Genomic DNA, 22936 nt, shown 5'->3' on the forward strand with positions numbered 1-22936 from the left:
GATGTTCTGGCAGCGGAGAGCATGCGTTTGTAGTCCTGAAGACTGTCACTCCAAGCTAATCGGAAGACCTCAAGTTTGGATGAGCGCCATTTGCGTTCCAGTTTTCTACAAATGCGTTTTTGTGCACGAGTGGTATCATTGAACCAGGGAGAAGGTTTTCTGGAGCGACGCGTTTTTATGCGGAGGGGCGCAACAGAGTCAAGCGTGGTACTGAGGATTGAATTAAAATCATTTGTGAGGTCATCAAGAGAAGCAGATTGTTCTGGCAGAGAGGCAAGAGAGACGGGGAGCAGAGCAGCAAGCTTGTCAATGGTGGAATCATCAATTCGGCGGCTACTAAAGGTGTCAGTATGGTTTGATCGCTGATGAAACAGGTCAACTCTGAATTTAATGAGGCAGTGATCCGAAAATGCTGAAGGATATGACAGAACTGACAGGTCGGAGACGCTAATACCACGTGTGAGTACAAGGTCCAGTGTGTTACCATTAGAGTGCGTTGGTTCATGGACCAGCTGAACAAAACCAAAAGTATCTATTAAAGAAGTAAAGGCTTTGGTCAGTGGATCAGTTTTATGGTTAACACGTATATTAAAGTCGCCAAAAATGATGATGTTATCCATATGGGTCACGAGGTCAGAGAGAAAATCAGAGAACTCATCCAGAAAAGAAGAATAAGGTCCTGGTGGGCGATATAGCATTACTGAGTAGAAGGAACCAGGACCAATTGTAGCAGAGGGGCGCATAGAGAGAATCTCACAAGATGACATCTTATGTCTATGGTTGTGTACAAGACCTAGACTTGCATTACTTGGTGTAATGGTTAGCACTCTGGACTCTGAATCCAGCGATCCGAGTTCAAATCTCGGTGGAACCTATTTGAGAGTGTAACTGCAGGCGTCATACCTGTGTTCTTTCTCTCATCGGTATTTCACCGAGGATATTGTTCATTCTCAATGGTCTGAACAGCGTTTTGTTTTGATTCAGTGAAAAGTAGTCTAGAGCACAATCTTCACAGAAAAACTAATCCACAATCTGATTTCCAAAGTCAACTCAATCCCTGGGACGTTGAAACATTGACACCAATGCATTGGCCGAGAATCTAACCCGGGTCAACTGCTTGGAAGGCAGCTATGCTCACCACTATACCACCAATGCCACATAAAAAATTTACTCGGAATCATCGAGCACCAACTCAAATCTCGGTGGAGCGGCTACATCTTTCAGTTTCACTTATGTTTAGACTAAACAGAAACTGCCTGGAAGGCGGCTATGGACGCTCTATTAAAACTATTGTTAACGATATGTTTCCACGGCGTAACTTGCGTGGTTCCATGGTGTAACGGTTAGCACTCTGGACTCTGAATCCAGCGATCCGAGTTCAAATCTCGGTGGAACCTGTTAGAGCAGTGTAGCTTCAGAAGACAGCTCTACGCTGTATCCCCTCATGCATTTTTCAATACCTAAACTTTAAACACTTTTTCAAATTTCTCCTTGGCCCATATGTAGTCTAGACCACCTTTCGGGAAAAATTCAAAGCATTTACAGTGATGTAAGCTGATGGGGTGGCCGAGTGGTTAAGGTGATGGACTGCTAATCCATTGTGCTCTGCACGCGTGGGTTCGAATCCCATCCTCATCGTTTTAACCATGCTTACACAAGTGCATCAAGTTCCACTTCATGTAGAAAATATGATGGATCTTGGTCATTTTGCACCATTGTTCTACATGCACCATGTAGAACATGTGATGAATCCTCGTCATGTGGCAGTCCTTGACGCCGCAAAATAAATCCAGATATTGATCTTGAAAGTCCAAACTCGCTTTGGCATCGGTAAAATGATAAAGTTGCATTGGCCGGGAATCGAACCGGGTCAATATAGTGGTGAGCTATGCTCACCACTATACCACCAATGCTACCAGGACTCAAACTGTACCCTTAATCACCCGTCCCAATCTCATATCTCGTTGGAACCTAGTTTGCTGTTGATCTACCAAGGACAACTCTGGACATGAAGGGTGTTGTTCATTCTCTATGGTCTGAACAACTGTTCAATTTTTCCGTTTCACTTAGATGTAGTCTAGAGCACAACCTTTACCGCAAAAAAATCCAGACACTGATCTTGAAAGTTCTCACTCGCTGAAGCAAGGGTCTTGTTCATTCTCTGTGGTCTGAACCACTGTTAAATACTTCAGTTTCACCTAAATGTAGTCTAGAGCACAATCTTTACCGAAAAGAAAATCCAGACACTGATTTCAAAAGTCCTGAATCCCTGTGGCACTGGAAAATGGAAAGCAATGCATTGGCCGGGAATCGAACCCGGGTCAACTGCTTGGAAGGCAGCTATGCTCACCACTATACCACCAATGCATCATACCCATGGAAATTACTCGGAAATCATCGCACCCAAACTCAAATATCTGTGGAACGCTTCAATTTTTTCATTTTCCCTTATATTTAGTCTAAAGAGCAAAGGACACTCTATAGAAACTATTGCGGTTGGTGTGGTTCCATGGTGTAATGGTTAGCACTCTGGACTCTGAATCCAGCGATCCGAGTTCAAATCTCGGTGGAACCTATTTGAGAGTGTAACTGCAGGCGTCATACCTGTGTTCTTTCTCTCATCGGTATTTCACCGACGATATTGTTCATTCTCAATGGTCTGAACAGCGTTTTGTTTTGATTCAGTGAAAAGTAGTCTAGAGCACAATCTTCACAGAAAAACTAATCCACAATCTGATTTCCAAAGTCAACTCAATCCCTGGGACGTTGAAACATTGACACCAATGCATTGGCCGGGAATCTAACCCGGGTCAACTGCTTGGAAGGCAGCTATGCTCACCACTATACCACCAATGCCACATCAAAAATTTACTCGGAATCATCGAGCACCAACTCAAATCTCGGTGGAGCGGCTACATCTTTCAGTTTCACTTATGTTTAGACTAAACAGAAACTGCCTGGAAGGCGGCTATGGACGCTCTATTAAAACTATTGTTAACGATATGTTTCCACGGCGTAACTTGCGTGGTTCCATGGTGTAACGGTTAGCACTCTGGACTCTGAATCCAGCGATCCGAGTTCAAATCTCGGTGGAACCTGTTAGAGCAGTGTAGCTTCAGAAGACAGCTCTACGCTGTATCCCCTCATGCATTTTTCAATACCTAAACTTTAAACACTTTTTCAAATTTCTCCTTGGCCCATATGTAGTCTAGACCACCTTTCGGGAAAAATTCAAAGCATTTACAGTGATGAAAGCTGATGGGGTGGCCGAGTGGTTAAGGTGATGGACTGCTAATCCATTGTGCTCTGCACGCGTGGGTTCGAATCCCATCCTCATCGTTTTAACCATGCTTACACAAGTGCATCAAGTTCCACTTCATGTAGAAAATATGATGGATCTTGGTCATTTTGCACCATTGTTCTACATGCACCATGTAGAACATGTGATGAATCCTCGTCATGTGGCAGTCCTTGACGCCGCAAAATAAATCCAGATATTGATCTTGAAAGTCCAAACTCGCTTTGGCATCGGTAAAATGATAAAGATGCATTGGCCGGGAATCGAACCCGGGTCAACTGCTTGGAAGGCAGCTATGCTCACCACTATACCACCACTGCTACCAGGACTCAAACTGTACCCTTAATCACCCGTCCCAATCTCATATCTCGTTGGAACCTAGTTTGCTGTTGATCTACCAAGGACAACTCTGGACATGAAGGGTGTTGTTCATTCTCTATGGTCTGAACAACTGTTCAATTTTTCCGTTTCACTTAGATGTAGTCTAGAGCACAACCTTTACCGCAAAAAAATCCAGACACTGATCTTGAAAGTTCTCACTCCCTGAAGCAAGGGTCTTGTTCATTCTCTGTGGTCTGAACCACTGTTAAATACTTCCGTTTCACCTAAATGTAGTCTAGAGCACAATCTTTACCGAAAAGAAAATCCAGACACTGATTTCAAAAGTCCTGAATCCCTGTGGCACTGGAAAATGGAAAGCCATGCATTGCCCGGGAATCGAACCCGGGTCAACTGCTTGGAAGGCAGCTATGCTCACCACTATACCACCAATGCATCATACCCATAGAAATTACTCGGAAATCATCGCACCCAAACTCAAATATCTGTGGAAAGCTTCAATTTTTTCATTTTCCCTTATATTTAGTCTAAAGAGCAAAGGACACTCTATAGAAACTATTGCGGTTGGTGTGGTTCCATGGTGTATTCAATTCAATTCAATTCACCTTTATTTAAAGTGTAAAATCACCAAAACATGGTCTCAGAACACTTTACAGGACAACACACACAGAAGAGAGAATTAGAGATGACAATTAGGCCAACATGACAGAACAGCATCAACAACAACGACAACAACAACAACAACAACAACAACAACAACAACAACAACAACAACAACAACAGAAACAGTGACGATAGTGACACGAAACAAAGAACAAAAATGAAGCAAAGACAAACAACAGAACAGAAATAAAACGTGCTATCAGGGTATACCGTATGTTTGAGAAAATAGATGGGTCTTTAGTCTGGATTTGAAAATGGTTATGGAATCTGCATCTCTAACTGATTGCGGGAGCCGGTTCCAGAGGAGTGGGGCACGGTGGGAAAATGCTCTTCCGCCTGCTGATTTTTTGTTAACTTTGGGGACCATTAGGTAGTTGCCATTCTGTGAGCGGAGGGCACGTGTGGGAGTGTATGGGATGAGTAGGTGTGACAGGTATGGAGGTGCAAGTCCATGTAGGGATTTGTAGGCCAGTAGGAGTAATTTGAAATCTGATCTGGATTTGATTGGGAGCCAATGGAGTGAGATTAGAACTGGGGTTATATGATCAAATTTCCTAGTTTTGGTGAGTATTCTGGCAGCTGTATTTTGGACAAGTTGTAATTTGTGTGTGCTACGGTGTGGTAGGCCGGAAAAGAGAATATTACAGTAGTCTAATCTGGATGAAACAAAAGCATGAACCAAAATCTCTGTGTCTGAGGTACTTAGGAGAGGACGGATCTTTGAAATGTTACGGAGATGAAAAAATGCTGTCTGGGTGATTTCCCTGATGTGTCTGTCAAAAGACAAGGTGGAATCAAAGGTCACGCCGAGGTTTTTAACTGTATGGTGTGGAGTGATAATACAGCCATCAATGTTTAGCCTAAGGTCGGTGAGGAGTGGTAGTTGGTTGGTTGGGCCTACGACTAATATTTCAGTTTTGCTTGCATTCAAACGTAAGAAGTTTTGTGACATCCAGTCAGTGACAGCAGCTAAGCAGGATTCAAGATTTGCAAGATGGGAGTGATCGTCGGGTGTAATTGGTATGTAAATCTGCGTGTCATCTGCGTAACAGTGGTAGTTAATGCCAAATCTACGAAATACTTCACCAAGGGGGAGTAAGTAAATGCCAAAAAGCAAGGGACCCAAGACAGAACCTTGTGGAACACCAAACTGCACTGAGGAGGATTCGGATGTAGTGTTGTTATATGAGACACAATGCCTTCTGTCGCTCAGATATGATTTTAACCAGGAGAGTGCAGTACCGCGGATGCCTACGTAGTTGGATAAACGGTCTAATAAAATGGTATGATCAACAGTATCGAATGCTGCGCTTAGATCCAGGAGAATGAGGAGGGAAGAAGAATTGGAGTCTGATGCAAGGAGAAGGTCATTGGTTACTTTAGTGAGAGCGGTCTCAGTACTGTGAAGTGATCTAAAACCTGATTGAAAAGGGTCACAGAGGCTGTTGCGTGAAAGGTGATCAATTAGCTGACTTGAAACTATCCTTTCAAGAACTTTGGAGATGAAAGGTAGGTGTGAGATTGGTCTAAAATTATTCAAAACTTCAGGGTCTAGGGAAGGTTTTTTGAGTAGTGGTTTGATCACGGCAGCTTTGAGAGTGTTAGGGACAATGCCAGATGACAGGGACCTGTTTATAATGTTGAGTATGGGGGTGCCTAGGATAGGAAGAAGTACTTTAATTAATTTTGTAGGTAGTGGGTCATATAAACAGGTTGTTGGTTTAGATGAAAGCACTATCCTAGAAAACACATCTAGAGAAATTGACTCAAAATTCCAGAGTGTCAGAGTCTCATCTAGGATTCTTACTGGGCTAGAAGAGGGCTCTGGACCCTTCCTGAGTAGATGGCTGCCAATTTCATCTCTAATACAGGAGATTTTGCCATTAAGGAAGTGAAGGAAATCGTCAGCAGTAAATGAAGAGCTATTTTCTGGAGGTGGTTGGCGAGTGAGGCTAGCAACAGTGTTGAATAAAAATTTCGGATTATTTTTGTTATTGTTAATAAGAGATGACAGATAAGATGTTCTGGCAGCGGAGAGCATGCGTTTGTAGTCCTGAAGACTGTCACTCCAAGCTAATCGGAAGACCTCAAGTTTGGATGAGCGCCATTTGCGTTCCAGTTTTCTACAAATGCGTTTTTGTGCACGAGTGGTATCATTGAACCAGGGAGAAGGTTTTCTGGAGCGACGCGTTTTTATGCGGAGGGGCGCAACAGAGTCAAGCGTGGTACTGAGGATTGAATTAAAATCATTTGTGAGGTCATCAAGAGAAGCAGATTGTTCTGGCAGAGAGGCAAGAGAGACGGGGAGCAGAGCAGCAAGCTTGTCAATGGTGGAATCATCAATTCGGCGGCTACTAAAGGTGTCAGTATGGTTTGATCGCTGATGAAACAGGTCAACTCTGAATTTAATGAGGCAGTGATCCGAAAATGCTGAAGGATATGACAGAACTGACAGGTCGGAGACGCTAATACCACGTGTGAGTACAAGGTCCAGTGTGTTACCATTAGAGTGCGTTGGTTCATGGACCAGCTGAACAAAACCAAAAGTATCTATTAAAGAAGTAAAGGCTTTGGTCAGTGGATCAGTTTTATGGTTAACACGTATATTAAAGTCGCCAAAAATGATGATGTTATCCATATGGGTCACGAGGTCAGAGAGAAAATCAGAGAACTCATCCAGAAAAGAAGAATAAGGTCCTGGTGGGCGATATAGCATTACTGAGTAGAAGGAACCAGGACCAATTGTAGCAGAGGGGCGCATAGAGAGAATCTCACAAGATGACATCTTATGTCTATGGTTGTGTACAAGACCTAGACTTGCATTACTTGGTGTAATGGTTAGCACTCTGGACTCTGAATCCAGCGATCCGAGTTCAAATCTCGGTGGAACCTATTTGAGAGTGTAACTGCAGGCGTCATACCTGTGTTCTTTCTCTCATCGGTATTTCACCGAGGATATTGTTCATTCTCAATGGTCTGAACAGCGTTTTGTTTTGATTCAGTGAAAAGTAGTCTAGAGCACAATCTTCACAGAAAAACTAATCCACAATCTGATTTCCAAAGTCAACTCAATCCCTGGGACGTTGAAACATTGACACCAATGCATTGGCCGAGAATCTAACCCGGGTCAACTGCTTGGAAGGCAGCTATGCTCACCACTATACCACCAATGCCACATAAAAAATTTACTCGGAATCATCGAGCACCAACTCAAATCTCGGTGGAGCGGCTACATCTTTCAGTTTCACTTATGTTTAGACTAAACAGAAACTGCCTGGAAGGCGGCTATGGACGCTCTATTAAAACTATTGTTAACGATATGTTTCCACGGCGTAACTTGCGTGGTTCCATGGTGTAACGGTTAGCACTCTGGACTCTGAATCCAGCGATCCGAGTTCAAATCTCGGTGGAACCTGTTAGAGCAGTGTAGCTTCAGAAGACAGCTCTACGCTGTATCCCCTCATGCATTTTTCAATACCTAAACTTTAAACACTTTTTCAAATTTCTCCTTGGCCCATATGTAGTCTAGACCACCTTTCGGGAAAAATTCAAAGCATTTACAGTGATGTAAGCTGATGGGGTGGCCGAGTGGTTAAGGTGATGGACTGCTAATCCATTGTGCTCTGCACGCGTGGGTTCGAATCCCATCCTCATCGTTTTAACCATGCTTACACAAGTGCATCAAGTTCCACTTCATGTAGAAAATATGATGGATCTTGGTCATTTTGCACCATTGTTCTACATGCACCATGTAGAACATGTGATGAATCCTCGTCATGTGGCAGTCCTTGACGCCGCAAAATAAATCCAGATATTGATCTTGAAAGTCCAAACTCGCTTTGGCATCGGTAAAATGATAAAGTTGCATTGGCCGGGAATCGAACCGGGTCAATATAGTGGTGAGCTATGCTCACCACTATACCACCAATGCTACCAGGACTCAAACTGTACCCTTAATCACCCGTCCCAATCTCATATCTCGTTGGAACCTAGTTTGCTGTTGATCTACCAAGGACAACTCTGGACATGAAGGGTGTTGTTCATTCTCTATGGTCTGAACAACTGTTCAATTTTTCCGTTTCACTTAGATGTAGTCTAGAGCACAACCTTTACCGCAAAAAAATCCAGACACTGATCTTGAAAGTTCTCACTCGCTGAAGCAAGGGTCTTGTTCATTCTCTGTGGTCTGAACCACTGTTAAATACTTCAGTTTCACCTAAATGTAGTCTAGAGCACAATCTTTACCGAAAAGAAAATCCAGACACTGATTTCAAAAGTCCTGAATCCCTGTGGCACTGGAAAATGGAAAGCAATGCATTGGCCGGGAATCGAACCCGGGTCAACTGCTTGGAAGGCAGCTATGCTCACCACTATACCACCAATGCATCATACCCATGGAAATTACTCGGAAATCATCGCACCCAAACTCAAATATCTGTGGAACGCTTCAATTTTTTCATTTTCCCTTATATTTAGTCTAAAGAGCAAAGGACACTCTATAGAAACTATTGCGGTTGGTGTGGTTCCATGGTGTAATGGTTAGCACTCTGGACTCTGAATCCAGCGATCCGAGTTCAAATCTCGGTGGAACCTATTTGAGAGTGTAACTGCAGGCGTCATACCTGTGTTCTTTCTCTCATCGGTATTTCACCGACGATATTGTTCATTCTCAATGGTCTGAACAGCGTTTTGTTTTGATTCAGTGAAAAGTAGTCTAGAGCACAATCTTCACAGAAAAACTAATCCACAATCTGATTTCCAAAGTCAACTCAATCCCTGGGACGTTGAAACATTGACACCAATGCATTGGCCGGGAATCTAACCCGGGTCAACTGCTTGGAAGGCAGCTATGCTCACCACTATACCACCAATGCCACATCAAAAATTTACTCGGAATCATCGAGCACCAACTCAAATCTCGGTGGAGCGGCTACATCTTTCAGTTTCACTTATGTTTAGACTAAACAGAAACTGCCTGGAAGGCGGCTATGGACGCTCTATTAAAACTATTGTTAACGATATGTTTCCACGGCGTAACTTGCGTGGTTCCATGGTGTAACGGTTAGCACTCTGGACTCTGAATCCAGCGATCCGAGTTCAAATCTCGGTGGAACCTGTTAGAGCAGTGTAGCTTCAGAAGACAGCTCTACGCTGTATCCCCTCATGCATTTTTCAATACCTAAACTTTAAACACTTTTTCAAATTTCTCCTTGGCCCATATGTAGTCTAGACCACCTTTCGGGAAAAATTCAAAGCATTTACAGTGATGAAAGCTGATGGGGTGGCCGAGTGGTTAAGGTGATGGACTGCTAATCCATTGTGCTCTGCACGCGTGGGTTCGAATCCCATCCTCATCGTTTTAACCATGCTTACACAAGTGCATCAAGTTCCACTTCATGTAGAAAATATGATGGATCTTGGTCATTTTGCACCATTGTTCTACATGCACCATGTAGAACATGTGATGAATCCTCGTCATGTGGCAGTCCTTGACGCCGCAAAATAAATCCAGATATTGATCTTGAAAGTCCAAACTCGCTTTGGCATCGGTAAAATGATAAAGATGCATTGGCCGGGAATCGAACCCGGGTCAACTGCTTGGAAGGCAGCTATGCTCACCACTATACCACCACTGCTACCAGGACTCAAACTGTACCCTTAATCACCCGTCCCAATCTCATATCTCGTTGGAACCTAGTTTGCTGTTGATCTACCAAGGACAACTCTGGACATGAAGGGTGTTGTTCATTCTCTATGGTCTGAACAACTGTTCAATTTTTCCGTTTCACTTAGATGTAGTCTAGAGCACAACCTTTACCGCAAAAAAATCCAGACACTGATCTTGAAAGTTCTCACTCCCTGAAGCAAGGGTCTTGTTCATTCTCTGTGGTCTGAACCACTGTTAAATACTTCCGTTTCACCTAAATGTAGTCTAGAGCACAATCTTTACCGAAAAGAAAATCCAGACACTGATTTCAAAAGTCCTGAATCCCTGTGGCACTGGAAAATGGAAAGCCATGCATTGCCCGGGAATCGAACCCGGGTCAACTGCTTGGAAGGCAGCTATGCTCACCACTATACCACCAATGCATCATACCCATAGAAATTACTCGGAAATCATCGCACCCAAACTCAAATATCTGTGGAAAGCTTCAATTTTTTCATTTTCCCTTATATTTAGTCTAAAGAGCAAAGGACACTCTATAGAAACTATTGCGGTTGGTGTGGTTCCATGGTGTATTCAATTCAATTCAATTCACCTTTATTTAAAGTGTAAAATCACCAAAACATGGTCTCAGAACACTTTACAGGACAACACACACAGAAGAGAGAATTAGAGATGACAATTAGGCCAACATGACAGAACAGCATCAACAACAACGACAACAACAACAACAACAACAACAACAACAACAACAACAACAACAACAACAACAGAAACAGTGACGATAGTGACACGAAACAAAGAACAAAAATGAAGCAAAGACAAACAACAGAACAGAAATAAAACGTGCTATCAGGGTATACCGTATGTTTGAGAAAATAGATGGGTCTTTAGTCTGGATTTGAAAATGGTTATGGAATCTGCATCTCTAACTGATTGCGGGAGCCGGTTCCAGAGGAGTGGGGCACGGTGGGAAAATGCTCTTCCGCCTGCTGATTTTTTGTTAACTTTGGGGACCATTAGGTAGTTGCCATTCTGTGAGCGGAGGGCACGTGTGGGAGTGTATGGGATGAGTAGGTGTGACAGGTATGGAGGTGCAAGTCCATGTAGGGATTTGTAGGCCAGTAGGAGTAATTTGAAATCTGATCTGGATTTGATTGGGAGCCAATGGAGTGAGATTAGAACTGGGGTTATATGATCAAATTTCCTAGTTTTGGTGAGTATTCTGGCAGCTGTATTTTGGACAAGTTGTAATTTGTGTGTGCTACGGTGTGGTAGGCCGGAAAAGAGAATATTACAGTAGTCTAATCTGGATGAAACAAAAGCATGAACCAAAATCTCTGTGTCTGAGGTACTTAGGAGAGGACGGATCTTTGAAATGTTACGGAGATGAAAAAATGCTGTCTGGGTGATTTCCCTGATGTGTCTGTCAAAAGACAAGGTGGAATCAAAGGTCACGCCGAGGTTTTTAACTGTATGGTGTGGAGTGATAATACAGCCATCAATGTTTAGCCTAAGGTCGGTGAGGAGTGGTAGTTGGTTGGTTGGGCCTACGACTAATATTTCAGTTTTGCTTGCATTCAAACGTAAGAAGTTTTGTGACATCCAGTCAGTGACAGCAGCTAAGCAGGATTCAAGATTTGCAAGATGGGAGTGATCGTCGGGTGTAATTGGTATGTAAATCTGCGTGTCATCTGCGTAACAGTGGTAGTTAATGCCAAATCTACGAAATACTTCACCAAGGGGGAGTAAGTAAATGCCAAAAAGCAAGGGACCCAAGACAGAACCTTGTGGAACACCAAACTGCACTGAGGAGGATTCGGATGTAGTGTTGTTATATGAGACACAATGCCTTCTGTCGCTCAGATATGATTTTAACCAGGAGAGTGCAGTACCGCGGATGCCTACGTAGTTGGATAAACGGTCTAATAAAATGGTATGATCAACAGTATCGAATGCTGCGCTTAGATCCAGGAGAATGAGGAGGGAAGAAGAATTGGAGTCTGATGCAAGGAGAAGGTCATTGGTTACTTTAGTGAGAGCGGTCTCAGTACTGTGAAGTGATCTAAAACCTGATTGAAAAGGGTCACAGAGGCTGTTGCGTGAAAGGTGATCAATTAGCTGACTTGAAACTATCCTTTCAAGAACTTTGGAGATGAAAGGTAGGTGTGAGATTGGTCTAAAATTATTCAAAACTTCAGGGTCTAGGGAAGGTTTTTTGAGTAGTGGTTTGATCACGGCAGCTTTGAGAGTGTTAGGGACAATGCCAGATGACAGGGACCTGTTTATAATGTTGAGTATGGGGGTGCCTAGGATAGGAAGAAGTACTTTAATTAATTTTGTAGGTAGTGGGTCATATAAACAGGTTGTTGGTTTAGATGAAAGCACTATCCTAGAAAACACATCTAGAGAAATTGACTCAAAATTCCAGAGTGTCAGAGTCTCATCTAGGATTCTTACTGGGCTAGAAGAGGGCTCTGGACCCTTCCTGAGTAGATGGCTGCCAATTTCATCTCTAATACAGGAGATTTTGCCATTAAGGAAGTGAAGGAAATCGTCAGCAGTAAATGAAGAGCTATTTTCTGGAGGTGGTTGGCGAGTGAGGCTAGCAACAGTGTTGAATAAAAATTTCGGATTATTTTTGTTATTGTTAATAAGAGATGACAGATAAGATGTTCTGGCAGCGGAGAGCATGCGTTTGTAGTCCTGAAGACTGTCACTCCAAGCTAATCGGAAGACCTCAAGTTTGGATGAGCGCCATTTGCGTTCCAGTTTTCTACAAATGCGTTTTTGTGCACGAGTGGTATCATTGAACCAGGGAGAAGGTTTTCTGGAGCGACGCGTTTTTATGCGGAGGGGCGCAACAGAGTCAAGCGTGGTACTGAGGATTGAATTAAAATCATTTGTGAGGTCATCAAGAGAAGCAGATTGTTCTGGCAGAGAGGCAAGAGAGACGGGGAGCAGAGCAGCAAGCTTGTCAATGGTGGAATCATCAATTCGGCGGCTACTAAAGGTGTCAGTATGGTTTGATCGCTGATGAAACAGGTCAACTCTGAATTTAATGAGGCAGTGATCCGAAAATGCTGAAGGATATGACAGAACTGACAGGTCGGAGACGCTAATACCACGTGTGAGTACAAGGTCCAGTGTGTTACCATTAGAGTGCGTTGGTTCATGGACCAGCTGAACAAAACCAAAAGTATCTATTAAAGAAGTAAAGGCTTTGGTCAGTGGATCAGTTTTATGGTTAACACGTATATTAAAGTCGCCAAAAATGATGATGTTATCCATATGGGTCACGAGGTCAGAGAGAAAATCAGAGAACTCATCCAGAAAAGAAGAATAAGGTCCTGGTGGGCGATATAGCATTACTGAGTAGAAGGAACCAGGACCAATTGTAGCAGAGGGGCGCATAGAGAGAATCTCACAAGATGACATCTTATGTCTATGGTTGTGTACAAGACCTAGACTTGCATTACTTGGTGTAATGGTTAGCACTCTGGACTCTGAATCCAGCGATCCGAGTTCAAATCTCGGTGGAACCTATTTGAGAGTGTAACTGCAGGCGTCATACCTGTGTTCTTTCTCTCATCGGTATTTCACCGAGGATATTGTTCATTCTCAATGGTCTGAACAGCGTTTTGTTTTGATTCAGTGAAAAGTAGTCTAGAGCACAATCTTCACAGAAAAACTAATCCACAATCTGATTTCCAAAGTCAACTCAATCCCTGGGACGTTGAAACATTGACACCAATGCATTGGCCGGGAATCGAACCCGGGTCAACTGCTTGGAAGGCAGCTATGCTCACCACTATACCACCAATGCCACATCAAAAATTTACTCGGAATCATCGAGCACCAACTCAAATCTCGGTGGAGCGGCTACATCTTTCAGTTTCACTTATGTTTAGACTAAACAGAAACTGCCTGGAAGGCGGCTATGGACGCTCTATTAAAACTATTGTTAACGATATGTTTCCACGGCGTAACTTGCGTGGTTCCATGGTGTAACGGTTAGCACTCTGGACTCTGAATCCAGCGATCCGAGTTCAAATCTCGGTGGAACCTGTTAGAGCAGTGTAGCTTCAGAAGACAGCTCTACGCTGTATCCCCTCATGCATTTTTCAATACCTAAACTTTAAACACTTTTTCAAATTTCTCCTTGGCCCATATGTAGTCTAGACCACCTTTCGGGAAAAATTCAAAGCATTTACAGTGATGAAAGCTGATGGGGTGGCCGAGTGGTTAAGGTGATGGACTGCTAATCCATTGTGCTCTGCACGCGTGGGTTCGAATCCCATCCTCATCGTTTTAACCATGCTTACACAAGTGCATCAAGTTCCACTTCATGTAGAAAATATGATGGATCTTGGTCATTTTGCACCATTGTTCTACATGCACCATGTAGAACATGTGATGAATCCTCGTCATGTGGCAGTCCTTGACGCCGCAAAATAAATCCAGATATTGATCTTGAAAGTCCAAACTCGCTTTGGCATCGGTAAAATGATAAAGATGCATTGGCCGGGAATCGAACCCGGGTCAACTGCTTGGAATGCAGCTATGCTCACCACTATACCACCAATGCTACCAGGACTCAAACTGTACCCTTAATCACCCGTCCCAATCTCATATCTCGTTGGAACCTAGTTTGCTGTTGATCTACCAAGGACAACTCTGGACATGAAGGGTGTTGTTCATTCTCTATGGTCTGAACAACTGTTCAATTTTTCCGTTTCACTTAGATGTAGTCTAGAGCACAACCTTTACCGCAAAAAAATCCAGACACTGATCTTGAAAGTTCTCACTCGCTGAAGCAAGGGTCTTGTTCATTCTCTGTGGTCTGAACCACTGTTAAATACTTCCGTTTCACCTAAATGTAGTCTAGAGCACAATCTTTACCGAAAAAAAATCCAGACACTGATTTCAAAAGTCCTGAATCCCTGTGGCACTGGAAAATGGAAGGCAATGCATTGGCCGGGAATCGAACCCGGGTCAACTGCTTGGAAGGCAGCTATGCTCACCACTATACCACCAATGCATCATCCACATGGAAAATACTCAGAAATCATCGCACCCAAACTCAAATATCTGTGGAACGCTTCAATTTTTTCATTTTCCCTTATATTTAGTCTAAAGAGCAAAGGACAATCTATAGAAACTATTGCGGTTGGCGTGGTTCCATGGTGTAATGGTTAGCACTCTGGACTCTGAATCCAGCGATCCGAGTTCAAATCTCAGTGGAACCTATTTGAGAGCGTAACTGCAGGCGGCATACCTGTGTTCTTTCTCTCATCGGTATTTCACCGAGGATATTGTTCATTCTCAATGGTCTGAACAGCGTTTTGTTTTGATTCAGTGAAAAGTAGTCTAGAGCACAATCTTCACAGAAAAACTAATCCACAATCTGATTTCCAAAGTCAACTCAATCCCTGGGACGTTGAAACATTGACACCAATGCATTGGCCGGGAATCGAACCCGGGTCAACTGCTTGGAAGGCAGCTATGCTCACCACTATACCACCAACGCCACATCAAAAATTTACTCGGAATCATCGAGCACCAACTCAAATCTCGGTGGAGCGGCTACATCTTTCAGTTTCACTTATGTTTAGACTAAACAGAAACTGCCTGGAAGGCGGCTATGGACGCTCTATTAAAACTATTGTTAACGATATGTTTCCACGGCGTAACTTGCGTGGTTCCATGGTGTAACGGTTAGCACTCTGGACTCTGAATCCAGCGATCCGAGTTCAAATCTCGGTGGAACCTGTTAGAGCAGTGTAGCTTCAGAAGACAGCTCTACGCTGTATCCCCTCATGCAATTTTCAATACCTAAACTTTAAACACTTTTTCAAATTTCTCCTTGGCCCATATGTAGTCTAGACCACCTTTCGGGAAAAATTCAAAGCATTTACAGTGATGTAAGCTGATGGGGTGGCCGAGTGGTTAAGGTGATGGACTGCTAATCCATTGTGCTCTGCACACGTGGGTTCGAATCCCATCCTCATCGTTTTAACCATGCTTACACAAGTGCATCAAGTTCCACTTCATGTAGAAAATATGATGGATCTTGGTCATTTTGCACCATTGTTCTACATGCACCATGTAGAACATGTGATGAATCCTCGTCATGTGGCAGTCCTTGACGCCGCAAAATAAATCCAGATATTGATCTTGAAAGTCCAAACTCGCTTTGGCATCGGTAAAATGATAAAGTTGCATTGGCCAGGAATCGAACCGGGTCAACTGCTTGGAAGGCAGCTATGCTCACCACTATACCACCAATGCTACCAGGACTCAAACTGTACCCTTAATCACCCGTCCCAATCTCATATCTCGTTGGAACCTAGTTTGCTGTTGATCTACCAAGGACAACTCTGGACATGAAGGGTGTTGTTCATTCTCTATGGTCTGAACAACTGTTCAATTTTTCCGTTTCACTTAGATGTAGTCTAGAGCACAACCTTTACCGCAAAAAAATCCAGACACTGATCTTGAAAGTTCTCACTCGCTGAAGCAAGGGTCTTGTTCATTCTCTGTGGTCTGAACCACTGTTAAATACTTCCGTTTCACCTAAATGTAGTCTAGAGCACAATCTTTACCGAAAAGAAAATCCAGACACTGATTTCAAAAGTCCTGAATCCCTGTGGCACTGGAAAATGGAAGGCAATGCATTGGCCGGGAATCTAACCCGGGTCAACTGCTTGGAAGGCAGCTATGCTCACCACTATACCACCAATGCATCATCCACATGGAAAATACTCGGAAATCATCGCACCCAAACTCAAATATCTGTGGAACGCTTCAATTTTTTCATTTTCCCTTATATTTAGTCTAAAGAGCAAAGGACACTCTATAGAAACTATTGCGGTTGGTGTGGTTCCATGGTGTAATGGTTAGCACTCTGGACTCTGAATCCAGCGATCCGAGTTCAATTCTCGGTGGAACCTGTTTGAGAGTGTAACTGCAGGCGTCATACCTGTGTTCTTTCTCTCATCGGTATTTCACCGAGGATATTGTTCATTCTCAATGGTCTGAACAGCGTTTTGTTTTGATTCAGTGAAAAGTAGTCTAGAGCACAATCTTCACAGAAAAACTAATCCACAATCTGATTTCCAAAGTCAACTCAATCCCTGGGACGTTGAAACATTGACACCAATGCATTGGCCGAGAATCTAACCCGGGTCAACTGCTTGGAAGGCAGCTATGCTCACCACTATACCACCAATGCCACATAAAAAATTTACTCGGAATCATCGAGCACCAACTCAAATCTCGGTGGAGCGGCTACATCTTTCAGTTTCACTTATGTTTAGACTAAACAGAAACTGCCTGGAAGGCGGCTATGGACGCTCTATTAAAACTATTGTTAACGATATGTTTCCACGGCGTAACTTGCGTGGTTCCATGGTGTAACGGTTAGCACTCTGGACTCTGAATCCAGCGATCCGAGTTCAAATCTCGGTGGAACCTGTTAGAGCAGTGTAGCTTCAGAAGACAGCTCTACGCTGTATCCCCTCATGCATTTTTCAATACCTAAACTTTAAACACTTTTTCAAATTTCTCCTTGGCCCATATGTAGTCTAGACCACCTTTCGGGAAAAATTCAAAGCATTTACAGTGATGTAAGCTGATGGGGTGGCCGAGTGGTTAAGGTGATGGACTGCTAATCCATTGTGCTCTGCACGCGTGGGTTCGAATCCCATCCTCATCGTTTTAACCATGCTTACACAAGTGCATCAAGTTCCACTTCATGTAGAAAATATGATGGATCTTGGTCATTTTGCACCATTGTTCTACATGCACCATGTAGAACATGTGATGAATCCTCGTCATGTGGCAGTCCTTGACGCCGCAAAATAAATCCAGATATTGATCTTGAAAGTCCAAACTCGCTTTGGCATCGGTAAAATGATAAAGTTGCATTGGCCGGGAATCGAACCGGGTCAATATAGTGGTGAGCTATGCTCACCACTATACCACCAATGCTACCAGGACTCAAACTGTACCCTTAATCACCCGTCCCAATCTCATATCTCGTTGGAACCTAGTTTGCTGTTGATCTACCAAGGACAACTCTGGACATGAAGGGTGTTGTTCATTCTCTATGGTCTGAACAACTGTTCAATTTTTCCGTTTCACTTAGATGTAGTCTAGAGCACAACCTTTACCGCAAAAAAATCCAGACACTGATCTTGAAAGTTCTCACTCGCTGAAGCAAGGGTCTTGTTCATTCTCTGTGGTCTGAACCACTGTTAAATACTTCAGTTTCACCTAAATGTAGTCTAGAGCACAATCTTTACCGAAAAGAAAATCCAGACACTGATTTCAAAAGTCCTGAATCCCTGTGGCACTGGAAAATGGAAAGCAATGCATTGGCCGGGAATCGAACCCGGGTCAACTGCTTGGAAGGCAGCTATGCTCACCACTATACCACCAATGCATCATACCCATGGAAATTACTCGGAAATCATCGCACCCAAACTCAAATATCTGTGGAACGCTTCAATTTTTTCATTTTCCCTTATATTTAGTCTAAAGAGCAAAGGACACTCTATAGAAACTATTGCGGTTGGTGTGGTTCCATGGTGTAATGGTTAGCACTCTGGACTCTGAATCCAGCGATCCGAGTTCAAATCTCGGTGGAACCTATTTGAGAGTGTAACTGCAGGCGTCATACCTGTGTTCTTTCTCTCATCGGTATTTCACCGAGGATATTGTTCATTCTCAATGGTCTGAACAGCGTTTTGTTTTGATTCAGTGAAAAGTAGTCTAGAGCACAATCTTCACAGAAAAACTAATCCACAATCTGATTTCCAAAGTCAACTCAATCCCTGGGACGTTGAAACATTGACACCAATGCATTGGCCGGGAATCGAACCCGGGTCAACTGCTTGGAAGGCAGCTATGCTCACCACTATACCACCAATGCCACATCAAAAATTTACTCGGAATCATCGAGCACCAACTCAAATCTCGGTGGAGCGGCTACATCTTTCAGTTTCACTTATGTTTAGACTAAACAGAAACTGCCTGGAAGGCGGCTATGGACGCTCTATTAAAACTATTGTTAACGATATGTTTCCACGGCGTAACTTGCGTGGTTCCATGGTGTAACGGTTAGCACTCTGGACTCTGAATCCAGCGATCCGAGTTCAAATCTCGGTGGAACCTGTTAGAGCAGTGTAGCTTCAGAAGACAGCTCTACGCTGTATCCCCTCATGCATTTTTCAATACCTAAACTTTAAACACTTTTTCAAATTTCTCCTTGGCCCATATGTAGTCTAGACCACCTTTCGGGAAAAATTCAAAGCATTTACAGTGATGAAAGCTGATGGGGTGGCCGAGTGGTTAAGGTGATGGACTGCTAATCCATTGTGCTCTGCACGCGTGGGTTCGAATCCCATCCTCATCGTTTTAACCATGCTTACACAAGTGCATCAAGTTCCACTTCATGTAGAAAATATGATGGATCTTGGTCATTTTGCACCATTGTTCTACATGCACCATGTAGAACATGTGATGAATCCTCGTCATGTGGCAGTCCTTGACGCCGCAAAATAAATCCAGATATTGATCTTGAAAGTCCAAACTCGCTTTGGCATCGGTAAAATGATAAAGATGCATTGGCCGGGAATCGAACCCGGGTCAACTGCTTGGAATGCAGCTATGCTCACCACTATACCACCAATGCTACCAGGACTCAAACTGTACCCTTAATCACCCGTCCCAATCTCATATCTCGTTGGAACCTAGTTTGCTGTTGATCTACCAAGGACAACTCTGGACATGAAGGGTGTTGTTCATTCTCTATGGTCTGAACAACTGTTCAATTTTTCCGTTTCACTTAGATGTAGTCTAGAGCACAACCTTTACCGCAAAAAAATCCAGACACTGATCTTGAAAGTTCTCACTCGCTGAAGCAAGGGTCTTGTTCATTCTCTGTGGTCTGAACCACTGTTAAATACTTCCGTTTCACCTAAATGTAGTCTAGAGCACAATCTTTACCGAAAAAAAATCCAGACACTGATTTCAAAAGTCCTGAATCCCTGTGGCACTGGAAAATGGAAGGCAATGCATTGGCCGGGAATCGAACCCGGGTCAACTGCTTGGAAGGCAGCTATGCTCACCACTATACCACCAATGCATCATCCACATGGAAAATACTCAGAAATCATCGCACCCAAACTCAAATATCTGTGGAACGCTTCAATTTTTTCATTTTCCCTTATATTTAGTCTAAAGAGCAAAGGACAATCTATAGAAACTATTGCGGTTGGCGTGGTTCCATGGTGTAATGGTTAGCACTCTGGACTCTGAATCCAGCGATCCGAGTTCAAATCTCAGTGGAACCTATTTGAGAGCGTAACTGCAGGCGTCATACCTGTGTTCTTTCTCTCATCGGTATTTCACCGAGGATATTGTTCATTCTCAATGGTCTGAACAGCGTTTTGTTTTGATTCAGTGAAAAGTAGTCTAGAGCACAATCTTCACAGAAAAACTAATCCACAATCTGATTTCCAAAGTCAACTCAATCCCTGGGACGTTGAAACATTGACACCAATGCATTGGCCGGGAATCGAACCCGGGTCAACTGCTTGGAAGGCAGCTATGCTCACCACTATACCACCAACGCCACATCAAAAATTTACTCGGAATCATCGAGCACCAACTCAAATCTCGGTGGAGCGGCTACATCTTTCAGTTTCACTTATGTTTAGACTAAACAGAAACTGCCTGGAAGGCGGCTATGGACGCTCTATTAAAACTATTGTTAACGATATGTTTCCACGGCGTAACTTGCGTGGTTCCATGGTGTAACGGTTAGCACTCTGGACTCTGAATCCAGCGATCCGAGTTCAAATCTCGGTGGAACCTGTTAGAGCAGTGTAGCTTCAGAAGACAGCTCTACGCTGTATCCCCTCATGCAATTTTCAATACCTAAACTTTAAACACTTTTTCAAATTTCTCCTTGGCCCATATGTAGTCTAGACCACCTTTCGGGAAAAATTCAAAGCATTTACAGTGATGTAAGCTGATGGGGTGGCCGAGTGGTTAAGGTGATGGACTGCTAATCCATTGTGCTCTGCACACGTGGGTTCGAATCCCATCCTCATCGTTTTAACCATGCTTACACAAGTGCATCAAGTTCCACTTCATGTAGAAAATATGATGGATCTTGGTCATTTTGCACCATTGTTCTACATGCACCATGTAGAACATGTGATGAATCCTCGTCATGTGGCAGTCCTTGACGCCGCAAAATAAATCCAGATATTGATCTTGAAAGTCCAAACTCGCTTTGGCATCGGTAAAATGATAAAGTTGCATTGGCCAGGAATCGAACCGGGTCAACTGCTTGGAAGGCAGCTATGCTCACCACTATACCACCAATGCTACCAGGACTCAAACTGTACCCTTAATCACCCGTCCCAATCTCATATCTCGTTGGAACCTAGTTTGCTGTTGATCTACCAAGGACAACTCTGGACATGAAGGGTGTTGTTCATTCTCTATGGTCTGAACAACTGTTCAATTTTTCCGTTTCACTTAGATGTAGTCTAGAGCACAACCTTTACCGCAAAAAAATCCAGACACTGATCTTGAAAGTTCTCACTCGCTGAAGCAAGGGTCTTGTTCATTCTCTGTGGTCTGAACCACTGTTAAATACTTCCGTTTCACCTAAATGTAGTCTAGAGCACAATCTTTACCGAAAAGAAAATCCAGACACTGATTTCAAAAGTCCTGAATCCCTGTGGCACTGGAAAATGGAAGGCAATGCATTGGCCGGGAATCTAACCCGGGTCAACTGCTTGGAAGGCAGCTATGCTCACCACTATACCACCAATGCATCATCCACATGGAAAATACTCGGAAATCATCGCACCCAAACTCAAATATCTGTGGAACGCTTCAATTTTTTCATTTTCCCTTATATTTAGTCTAAAGAGCAAAGGACACTCTATAGAAACTATTGCGGTTGGTGTGGTTCCATGGTGTAATGGTTAGCACTCTGGACTCTGAATCCAGCGATCCGAGTTCAATTCTCGGTGGAACCTGTTTGAGAGTGTAACTGCAGGCGTCATACCTGTGTTCTTTCTCTCATCGGTATTTCACCGAGGATATTGTTCATTCTCAATGGTCTGAACAGCGTTTTGTTTTGATTCAGTGAAAAGTAGTCTAGAGCACAATCTTCACAGAAAAACTAATCCACAATCTGATTTCCAAAGTCAACTCAATCCCTGGGACGTTGAAACATTGACACCAATGCATTGGCCGAGAATCTAACCCGGGTCAACTGCTTGGAAGGCAGCTATGCTCACCACTATACCACCAATGCCACATAAAAAATTTACTCGGAATCATCGAGCACCAACTCAAATCTCGGTGGAGCGGCTACATCTTTCAGTTTCACTTATGTTTAGACTAAACAGAAACTGCCTGGAAGGCGGCTATGGACGCTCTATTAAAACTATTGTTAACGATATGTTTCCACGGCGTAACTTGCGTGGTTCCATGGTGTAACGGTTAGCACTCTGGACTCTGAATCCAGCGATCCGAGTTCAAATCTCGGTGGAACCTGTTAGAGCAGTGTAGCTTCAGAAGACAGCTCTACGCTGTATCCCCTCATGCATTTTTCAATACCTAAACTTTAAACACTTTTTCAAATTTCTCCTTGGCCCATATGTAGTCTAGACCACCTTTCGGGAAAAATTCAAAGCATTTACAGTGATGTAAGCTGATGGGGTGGCCGAGTGGTTAAGGTGATGGACTGCTAATCCATTGTGCTCTGCACGCGTGGGTTCGAATCCCATCCTCATCGTTTTAACCATGCTTACACAAGTGCATCAAGTTCCACTTCATGTAGAAAATATGATGGATCTTGGTCATTTTGCACCATTGTTCTACATGCACCATGTAGAACATGTGATGAATCCTCGTCATGTGGCAGTCCTTGACGCCGCAAA

General features: G+C 43.4%; 42 non-coding genes across 42 annotated transcripts; 25 read left to right on the forward strand and 17 right to left on the reverse strand.

Annotated features, from left to right (window-relative positions):
• The first annotated feature begins 1325 nt into the window (after positions 1-1325).
• On the forward strand, positions 1326-1397 carry AC3HAE_031472 (transfer RNA glutamine (anticodon CUG)). Its single transcript has one exon. It is a non-coding gene; the product is annotated as a tRNA-Gln (tRNA).
• Positions 1398-1556: 159 nt separating this feature from the next.
• AC3HAE_031483 (transfer RNA serine (anticodon GCU)) lies at positions 1557-1638 on the forward strand. The gene has a single exon. It is a non-coding gene; the product is annotated as a tRNA-Ser (tRNA).
• Positions 1639-2295: 657 nt separating this feature from the next.
• Positions 2296-2367, reverse strand: AC3HAE_031455 (transfer RNA glycine (anticodon UCC)). The gene has a single exon. It is a non-coding gene; the product is annotated as a tRNA-Gly (tRNA).
• Positions 2368-2503: 136 nt separating this feature from the next.
• AC3HAE_031494 (transfer RNA glutamine (anticodon CUG)) lies at positions 2504-2575 on the forward strand. Its single transcript has one exon. It is a non-coding gene; the product is annotated as a tRNA-Gln (tRNA).
• A 209-nt stretch (positions 2576-2784) lies between these two features.
• AC3HAE_031457 (transfer RNA glycine (anticodon UCC)) lies at positions 2785-2856 on the reverse strand. The gene has a single exon. It is a non-coding gene; the product is annotated as a tRNA-Gly (tRNA).
• A 170-nt stretch (positions 2857-3026) lies between these two features.
• On the forward strand, positions 3027-3098 carry AC3HAE_031506 (transfer RNA glutamine (anticodon CUG)). Its single transcript has one exon. It is a non-coding gene; the product is annotated as a tRNA-Gln (tRNA).
• A 159-nt stretch (positions 3099-3257) lies between these two features.
• AC3HAE_031519 (transfer RNA serine (anticodon GCU)) lies at positions 3258-3339 on the forward strand. Its single transcript has one exon. It is a non-coding gene; the product is annotated as a tRNA-Ser (tRNA).
• Positions 3340-3546: 207 nt separating this feature from the next.
• On the reverse strand, positions 3547-3618 carry AC3HAE_031458 (transfer RNA glycine (anticodon UCC)). Its single transcript has one exon. It is a non-coding gene; the product is annotated as a tRNA-Gly (tRNA).
• A 382-nt stretch (positions 3619-4000) lies between these two features.
• Positions 4001-4072, reverse strand: AC3HAE_031459 (transfer RNA glycine (anticodon UCC)). The gene has a single exon. It is a non-coding gene; the product is annotated as a tRNA-Gly (tRNA).
• A 3571-nt stretch (positions 4073-7643) lies between these two features.
• Positions 7644-7715, forward strand: AC3HAE_031531 (transfer RNA glutamine (anticodon CUG)). The gene has a single exon. It is a non-coding gene; the product is annotated as a tRNA-Gln (tRNA).
• A 159-nt stretch (positions 7716-7874) lies between these two features.
• AC3HAE_031543 (transfer RNA serine (anticodon GCU)) lies at positions 7875-7956 on the forward strand. Its single transcript has one exon. It is a non-coding gene; the product is annotated as a tRNA-Ser (tRNA).
• Positions 7957-8613: 657 nt separating this feature from the next.
• Positions 8614-8685, reverse strand: AC3HAE_031461 (transfer RNA glycine (anticodon UCC)). Its single transcript has one exon. It is a non-coding gene; the product is annotated as a tRNA-Gly (tRNA).
• A 136-nt stretch (positions 8686-8821) lies between these two features.
• On the forward strand, positions 8822-8893 carry AC3HAE_031555 (transfer RNA glutamine (anticodon CUG)). The gene has a single exon. It is a non-coding gene; the product is annotated as a tRNA-Gln (tRNA).
• A 209-nt stretch (positions 8894-9102) lies between these two features.
• AC3HAE_031462 (transfer RNA glycine (anticodon UCC)) lies at positions 9103-9174 on the reverse strand. The gene has a single exon. It is a non-coding gene; the product is annotated as a tRNA-Gly (tRNA).
• A 170-nt stretch (positions 9175-9344) lies between these two features.
• Positions 9345-9416, forward strand: AC3HAE_031569 (transfer RNA glutamine (anticodon CUG)). The gene has a single exon. It is a non-coding gene; the product is annotated as a tRNA-Gln (tRNA).
• A 159-nt stretch (positions 9417-9575) lies between these two features.
• On the forward strand, positions 9576-9657 carry AC3HAE_031581 (transfer RNA serine (anticodon GCU)). The gene has a single exon. It is a non-coding gene; the product is annotated as a tRNA-Ser (tRNA).
• Positions 9658-9864: 207 nt separating this feature from the next.
• Positions 9865-9936, reverse strand: AC3HAE_031463 (transfer RNA glycine (anticodon UCC)). Its single transcript has one exon. It is a non-coding gene; the product is annotated as a tRNA-Gly (tRNA).
• A 382-nt stretch (positions 9937-10318) lies between these two features.
• AC3HAE_031464 (transfer RNA glycine (anticodon UCC)) lies at positions 10319-10390 on the reverse strand. The gene has a single exon. It is a non-coding gene; the product is annotated as a tRNA-Gly (tRNA).
• A 3329-nt stretch (positions 10391-13719) lies between these two features.
• AC3HAE_031465 (transfer RNA glycine (anticodon UCC)) lies at positions 13720-13791 on the reverse strand. Its single transcript has one exon. It is a non-coding gene; the product is annotated as a tRNA-Gly (tRNA).
• A 170-nt stretch (positions 13792-13961) lies between these two features.
• On the forward strand, positions 13962-14033 carry AC3HAE_031593 (transfer RNA glutamine (anticodon CUG)). The gene has a single exon. It is a non-coding gene; the product is annotated as a tRNA-Gln (tRNA).
• Positions 14034-14192: 159 nt separating this feature from the next.
• Positions 14193-14274, forward strand: AC3HAE_031605 (transfer RNA serine (anticodon GCU)). Its single transcript has one exon. It is a non-coding gene; the product is annotated as a tRNA-Ser (tRNA).
• Positions 14275-14934: 660 nt separating this feature from the next.
• AC3HAE_031466 (transfer RNA glycine (anticodon UCC)) lies at positions 14935-15006 on the reverse strand. Its single transcript has one exon. It is a non-coding gene; the product is annotated as a tRNA-Gly (tRNA).
• A 417-nt stretch (positions 15007-15423) lies between these two features.
• Positions 15424-15495, reverse strand: AC3HAE_031468 (transfer RNA glycine (anticodon UCC)). Its single transcript has one exon. It is a non-coding gene; the product is annotated as a tRNA-Gly (tRNA).
• Positions 15496-15665: 170 nt separating this feature from the next.
• Positions 15666-15737, forward strand: AC3HAE_031617 (transfer RNA glutamine (anticodon CUG)). Its single transcript has one exon. It is a non-coding gene; the product is annotated as a tRNA-Gln (tRNA).
• Positions 15738-15896: 159 nt separating this feature from the next.
• On the forward strand, positions 15897-15978 carry AC3HAE_031629 (transfer RNA serine (anticodon GCU)). The gene has a single exon. It is a non-coding gene; the product is annotated as a tRNA-Ser (tRNA).
• A 660-nt stretch (positions 15979-16638) lies between these two features.
• On the reverse strand, positions 16639-16710 carry AC3HAE_031469 (transfer RNA glycine (anticodon UCC)). The gene has a single exon. It is a non-coding gene; the product is annotated as a tRNA-Gly (tRNA).
• Positions 16711-16846: 136 nt separating this feature from the next.
• On the forward strand, positions 16847-16918 carry AC3HAE_031634 (transfer RNA glutamine (anticodon CUG)). Its single transcript has one exon. It is a non-coding gene; the product is annotated as a tRNA-Gln (tRNA).
• Positions 16919-17369: 451 nt separating this feature from the next.
• Positions 17370-17441, forward strand: AC3HAE_031635 (transfer RNA glutamine (anticodon CUG)). The gene has a single exon. It is a non-coding gene; the product is annotated as a tRNA-Gln (tRNA).
• Positions 17442-17600: 159 nt separating this feature from the next.
• On the forward strand, positions 17601-17682 carry AC3HAE_031636 (transfer RNA serine (anticodon GCU)). Its single transcript has one exon. It is a non-coding gene; the product is annotated as a tRNA-Ser (tRNA).
• Positions 17683-18339: 657 nt separating this feature from the next.
• On the reverse strand, positions 18340-18411 carry AC3HAE_031470 (transfer RNA glycine (anticodon UCC)). The gene has a single exon. It is a non-coding gene; the product is annotated as a tRNA-Gly (tRNA).
• A 136-nt stretch (positions 18412-18547) lies between these two features.
• AC3HAE_031637 (transfer RNA glutamine (anticodon CUG)) lies at positions 18548-18619 on the forward strand. Its single transcript has one exon. It is a non-coding gene; the product is annotated as a tRNA-Gln (tRNA).
• A 209-nt stretch (positions 18620-18828) lies between these two features.
• AC3HAE_031471 (transfer RNA glycine (anticodon UCC)) lies at positions 18829-18900 on the reverse strand. The gene has a single exon. It is a non-coding gene; the product is annotated as a tRNA-Gly (tRNA).
• Positions 18901-19070: 170 nt separating this feature from the next.
• AC3HAE_031639 (transfer RNA glutamine (anticodon CUG)) lies at positions 19071-19142 on the forward strand. Its single transcript has one exon. It is a non-coding gene; the product is annotated as a tRNA-Gln (tRNA).
• Positions 19143-19301: 159 nt separating this feature from the next.
• AC3HAE_031640 (transfer RNA serine (anticodon GCU)) lies at positions 19302-19383 on the forward strand. The gene has a single exon. It is a non-coding gene; the product is annotated as a tRNA-Ser (tRNA).
• A 660-nt stretch (positions 19384-20043) lies between these two features.
• AC3HAE_031473 (transfer RNA glycine (anticodon UCC)) lies at positions 20044-20115 on the reverse strand. Its single transcript has one exon. It is a non-coding gene; the product is annotated as a tRNA-Gly (tRNA).
• Positions 20116-20532: 417 nt separating this feature from the next.
• Positions 20533-20604, reverse strand: AC3HAE_031474 (transfer RNA glycine (anticodon UCC)). Its single transcript has one exon. It is a non-coding gene; the product is annotated as a tRNA-Gly (tRNA).
• Positions 20605-20774: 170 nt separating this feature from the next.
• Positions 20775-20846, forward strand: AC3HAE_031641 (transfer RNA glutamine (anticodon CUG)). Its single transcript has one exon. It is a non-coding gene; the product is annotated as a tRNA-Gln (tRNA).
• A 159-nt stretch (positions 20847-21005) lies between these two features.
• On the forward strand, positions 21006-21087 carry AC3HAE_031642 (transfer RNA serine (anticodon GCU)). Its single transcript has one exon. It is a non-coding gene; the product is annotated as a tRNA-Ser (tRNA).
• Positions 21088-21747: 660 nt separating this feature from the next.
• AC3HAE_031475 (transfer RNA glycine (anticodon UCC)) lies at positions 21748-21819 on the reverse strand. The gene has a single exon. It is a non-coding gene; the product is annotated as a tRNA-Gly (tRNA).
• A 136-nt stretch (positions 21820-21955) lies between these two features.
• AC3HAE_031643 (transfer RNA glutamine (anticodon CUG)) lies at positions 21956-22027 on the forward strand. Its single transcript has one exon. It is a non-coding gene; the product is annotated as a tRNA-Gln (tRNA).
• Positions 22028-22478: 451 nt separating this feature from the next.
• Positions 22479-22550, forward strand: AC3HAE_031645 (transfer RNA glutamine (anticodon CUG)). The gene has a single exon. It is a non-coding gene; the product is annotated as a tRNA-Gln (tRNA).
• A 159-nt stretch (positions 22551-22709) lies between these two features.
• On the forward strand, positions 22710-22791 carry AC3HAE_031646 (transfer RNA serine (anticodon GCU)). Its single transcript has one exon. It is a non-coding gene; the product is annotated as a tRNA-Ser (tRNA).
• The last annotated feature ends 145 nt before the right edge of the window (positions 22792-22936 follow it).

This window comes from Micromesistius poutassou (assembly GCF_964030765.1).
Source record: "Micromesistius poutassou genome assembly, chromosome: 16".
Classification (NCBI taxonomy): Eukaryota; Metazoa; Chordata; class Actinopteri; order Gadiformes; family Gadidae; genus Micromesistius; species Micromesistius poutassou.